A 5450-nucleotide genomic window follows, 5' to 3' on the forward strand; every position below is an offset into this window, starting at 1 on the left:
CTCATTTTTCTATATTTGTAGTTTATAAATAAATGTTGAAGAATGCTCTTCGTTTTCTATATCAAGCACTTTTCTTTTCCTCCGTGTAATTCATCCGCTTGTACAATAATAGACGTTGTCATCATAAACAGGTTATACTGTTCACTGTTGCTATTTTGTCATCACTACCCATTTCTGTATGTGAAATAAAATATGATTCTTGCTTCTGTAATCTCTGACATATTGTAAAGGCATAATATAAAAATATTGAAAGTCGTGGTTTGGTGACTAAATAATTATAAAAATTGTTATCTTAAATGCATAAAGCCATACATTTGGACATCAATCAATCAAATGTATTTTATGAAGCCCTTTTTACATCAGCAGTAGTCACAAAGTGCTATACAGATACCCAGCCTAAAACCCCAATGCAGATGTAGAAGCACGGTGGCTAGGAAAAAACTCCCTAGAAGGGTGGAACCAGGCTCAGAGGGGTGGCCAGTCAGAATTAGAATACTACAATGGGAATGAAATGTAATTATGATGGGATAAAGATCAACCATTTTGGTTAGGGAGTTGGTCAACCATGGTATGACAGTGCTGTGATAAAATACTGTGTAAAATAATGAATTTGAAGAATGTAACTGCACTGTATGATTGTTAGTGCGCTAGCCAGACAGTTTTAGAGGAATGATTCCATAAATGTTTCCATTAACTGCCCATATGACATTACATTCAAACAATGCAGTCACTCCACAGCCATACACTGGCTGAAATCAATTGATGACAAGTTGTAAATGCAACAGGTACTGATATTGTATCATATATCACTCACAGCTTTAAAATAAAATGAAAATGTAGACATTTATGGTCTTTACATATACATTATCAATCAAGCTAATGTATTTATAATGCCCTTTTTACATCAGCCAATGTCACAAAGTGCTGTACAGAAACCCAGCCTAAAACCCCAAACAGCAAGCAATGCAGATGTAGAAGCACATTACATGACCAAATGTATGTGGACACCTGCTCGCCGAACATCTCATTCTAAAACCATGGGCATTAGTACGGAGTTGCTCCCACCTTTGCTGCTATAACAGCCTCCACCTCTTCTGGGAAGGCTTTCCACTAGGGGACTTGCTTACATTCAGGCACAAGAGCATTAATGAGGTTGAGCACTGATGTTGGATGATTAGGCCTGGCTTACAGTCAGCACTACAATTCATCCCAAAGGTGTTTGATGGGGTTGAGGTCAGGGCATTGTGCAGGCCAGTCAAGTTCTTCCACACCAATCTCGACAAACCATTTGTGTATGGACCTTGCTTCGTACACGGGGGCATTGTCATGCTAAAGCAGGAAAGGGCCTTCCCCAAACTGTTGCCACAAAGTGGGATGCACAGAATCGTCTAGAATGTCATTATATGCTGTAGCGTTAAGATTTCCTTTCACTGGAACTAAGGGGCCTAGCCCGAAAAAAGAAAAACAGCCCCAGACCATTATTTCTCCTCCGCCAAACTTCTCAGCTGGCACTATGCATTGGGGCAGGTAGATTTCTCCTGGCATCCACCAAAATCCAGAGTCGTCTGTCGGACTGCCAGATGGTGAAGCATGGTTCATCACTCCAGAGAACGAGTCCAATGGCGAAGAGCTTTACACCACTCCAGCCGATGCTTGGCATTGTGTACGTTGATCTTAGGCTTGTGTGCGTCTGCTCGGCCATGGAAACCCATGTCATGAAGCTCCCGACAAACAGTTATTGTGCTGGCGTTGCTTCCAGAGGCAGTTTGGAGCTCGGCAGTGAGAGTTGCAACAGAGGGCAGATGATTTTTACACACAATGCGCTTCAGCACTCGGCAGTCCCGTTCTGTGAGCTTGTGTGGTCTCCCACTTCGCGGCTGAGCTGTTGTTGCTCTTAGACGTTTCCACTTCACAATAACAGCACTTACAGTTGACCAGGTCAGCTCGAGCAGGGCAGAAATTTGATGACCTGACTTGTTGGAAAGGTGGCATCCTATGACGGTGCCACGTTGAAAGTCACTGAGCTCTTTAGTAAGGCCATTCTACTGTCAATGTTTGTCTATGGAGATTGCATGCCGTTGTGCTTGATTTTATACACCTGTCAGAAACGGGTGAGGCTGAAATAGCCAAATCCCCAAATTTGAAAGGGTGTCCAAATACTTATGTGTACATAGTGTATTTTAGAGACTATTTATACAGAAAATTGGTATATAAACTGTATTCATAGTTATGACTATCTTAGGTTGACAATGATTATATTTTTTCTGATGTATAACATGCCTTTTATTTTCCTGCATAAATAAAATCAGGATTATGCCTCTACTGCCAATCATTCCAATTAGACTGGTTTCACCACATTCTGGAACTAGTATTAGTATAGTATTAAATCATCTCTCTATGTGGTCAGTTCTCTTATGGCTGTGACTTGTGTAGATTATAAGAAGAATTCATGGCCATTAAGGCCAGCTCATTCCCATAGGGCGGCGCACAATTGGCCCAGCGTCGTCCGGGTTAGGGGAGGGTTTGGCCGGGGTAGGCCGTCATTGTAAAATATGAATTTGTTCTTATTAACTCACTTACCTAGTTAAATAAAATTATTCCAAGACGTTCAAATGTTCATAGATGACCAGCAGGGTCAAATAATAACAACAGTGGTTATAGAGGGTGCACCCTAGAACTAAACGTTAGTAAATGATCACACAGTACACCAGATAGGGCAGGAGAATTTGACATCACATTTCACAAAATGGACAGACGGACCCTATGCCACCGCACATAGTCTATAAATTAGTTCTGCTGCTACAGAGGGCAAATATAGCACACAATGATTTATAATACTGATCTCACGATCCTGGATCAATTTAATTAAGGGGCAAAAAATGTACGAGCATGCCAGGAGTTGAACCTAGAATCTTCTGATCCGTAGTCAGAAGCGTTATCCATTGCGCCACAAGCCCAGTACTGGCACGTAATGCCAAAATAGCTATTTTGTAATTCTTCAATTCCTGGTCAATTACTGTACATATTTAAAACATATGATGTGTTACAAATTCTAGTTAGGTGGATAACGTTAGCTAGGTTAGGGATTAGGATTAAGGTTATAGAATTAAATTCAGGAGATAGTTTAAAGGTTTACGGTTAAATTAGAGTATGTGCTGATAACCGGGCACCCCCATAACAATTCACCCCCCTCCTACTGAAATATGGGCAATGTTCTGAACGTTGAATCTCACTCAGTACAGCAGCCCGGGCTGCTGATTTGGATGGGTGGTGCAAAAATAAAATTAACGAGCTTGCCAGGAGTCGAACCTAGAATCTTCTGATCCGTAGTCAGACGCGTTATCCATTGCGCCACAAGCCCGCTGATGATACAAATAGGCATACCAGCAATGTTTTAATTGGTCAATTTCAGGTAAACAATTTGTAGTAAAATTGTATGTGATTGGTTAGCATAAAGCTAGCAGCATGGTCAATCCAGCGTCTACAATAGCCATACAGTGTTTACTGTGATGCAGCTTCTGCAGAAATCAGGGAATTCATACTTCGTGGTGCACAGCAGAGCTGTTGTGAAGGAAGGGAGTTTGTTTTACAGGACGTACCGCCCCCACCTACCGTCAACCAATCATCTCATTGCGGAGCTTTATGGAGCCCTCAGCATTGTTACAAAATTTGGGAAGCTGTGTGGTACAGACAGAGCTCGATTTGCAACCTGGTTTCAGAGCATTTCGTATTATTCTGTACCTAAATCCGAAGATGTTCCATTTAGTATGATATGTTACATTTCGTATGGTATGTATTAATTTGTGCATGTCCAATAACACATGTGTATGATATATTATGAATTTGCTAAATGTACAACATGTTTCAAATTTGCAAAACATGATATGTTACGAATTCTAGCTAGGTGTTAATGTTAGCTAGCTGGCTAACATTAACATGGCTAGGGGTTAGGGTTAATGTTAGAGTTGAGTTTAGGAGTTAGGTTAAAGGGTTAAGGGTTAGGGTTAGCTAAACGGGTTAAATTTAGGGTTAGGGGGAGGATTAGCTAACATGCTTATACTCCTCTGTAAACTGGTCATCTCTGTATACCTGTCACAAGACCCACTGGTTGATGCTTATTTATAAAAGCCTCTTAGGCCTCACTCCCCCCTATCTGAGATACCTAATGCAGCCCCCATCCACACCCGTTCTGCCTGTCACATTCTGTTAAATTAAAGATCCCTAAAGCACACACATCCCTGGGTCGCTCGTCTTTTTTGTCCGCTGCTGCTAGCGACTGGAACGAGCTGCAGCAAACACTCAAACTCGACAGTTTTATCTCAATTTCTTCATTCAAAGACTCAATCATTGACACTTACTGACATTTGTGGTTGCTTTGTGTGATTTATTGTTGTCTCTACCTTCTGGCCCTTTGTGCTTTTGTCTGTGGCCAATAATGTGTGTACCATGTTTTGTACTGCTACCATGCTGTGTTGTCATGGGTTGCTGGCTTGCTATGTTGTTGTCTTAGGTCTCTCTTTGTGGAGTGTTGTGTTGTCTCTCTTGTCGTGATGTGTGTTTTGTCCTATAATTTATATTTTATTTTTAATTCCAGCCCCCATCCCCGCAGGAGACCTTTTGCCTTTTGGTAGGCCATCATTACAAATAAGAATTTGTTGTTAACTGACTTGCCTAGTTATTTAAATAAAGGTAAAATAAAAAGAAGTCTGGGCATTCCTACTTCTTGTGCTTCATGGAGCAGACCTGTTACGAAGAATTTGTCAACGTGAGTTTGTATTTCAACAGGACCTCCCGTCCCCACCTACTGTCAACCAATCATGTAAATACAGAGCAATTATGGAGCCCTCCATTTGGGGTGGGCATCTGTGTTGTGTAGTTAAATGTTGTGAATATCCTGCGTAATGATAACAAAGAGCTAACTTAGCTAACATTGGCCTCTGGCGATAACAATGAATATTTTCTGAGGATACTTTTTATTTGAATGCACTGAATAGACATAACATCATGTGAGAATCTCGTTCTGTGATTTGGAAGGATGGTGCAAAAAGGAAGTGAACGAGCTTGCCAGGAGTCGAACCTAGAATCTTCTGATCCGTAGTCAGACGCGTTATCCATTGCGCCACAAGCCCGCTTTTGATTTTAGCCGGCCTTGCTTCTTTATCATTGGTTGATTCCTGGTAACGTTGTGCAATGTCATGGCATAATTTCTTCGGAGGCGGACAACTATATGATTGGGTCTCACCCTGCTGTTAATATTCATTTCAAAGATTTCAAAGATTATATTTCAAAGATTTTCCTAGATGCATTTTTTGTCCTTTGGGTGGTGGACCATTCTTGATACACATGGGAAACTGTTGAGCGCGAAATTCCAAGCAGTGTTGCAGTTCTTCCATCACAAACCGGTACCTACTACTGTGCCATACCTGGTTCAAAGACACTTCACCCTCTGA

The 5450-nt window shown here is 41.3% G+C and overlaps 3 non-coding genes across 3 annotated transcripts; all 3 read right to left on the reverse strand.

Annotated features, from left to right (window-relative positions):
• Positions 1 to 2884: 2884 nt before the first annotated feature.
• trnar-acg lies at positions 2885 to 2957 on the reverse strand. Its single transcript has one exon. It is a non-coding gene; the product is annotated as a tRNA-Arg (tRNA).
• Positions 2958 to 3288: 331 nt separating this feature from the next.
• On the reverse strand, positions 3289 to 3361 carry trnar-acg. The gene has a single exon. It is a non-coding gene; the product is annotated as a tRNA-Arg (tRNA).
• A 1695-nt stretch (positions 3362 to 5056) lies between these two features.
• Positions 5057 to 5129, reverse strand: trnar-acg. Its single transcript has one exon. It is a non-coding gene; the product is annotated as a tRNA-Arg (tRNA).
• Positions 5130 to 5450: the final 321 nt, after the last annotated feature.

This window comes from Oncorhynchus tshawytscha, unplaced genomic scaffold (assembly GCF_018296145.1).
Source record: "Oncorhynchus tshawytscha isolate Ot180627B unplaced genomic scaffold, Otsh_v2.0 Un_contig_2977_pilon_pilon, whole genome shotgun sequence".
In the NCBI taxonomy this organism is placed as follows: Eukaryota; Metazoa; Chordata; class Actinopteri; order Salmoniformes; family Salmonidae; genus Oncorhynchus; species Oncorhynchus tshawytscha.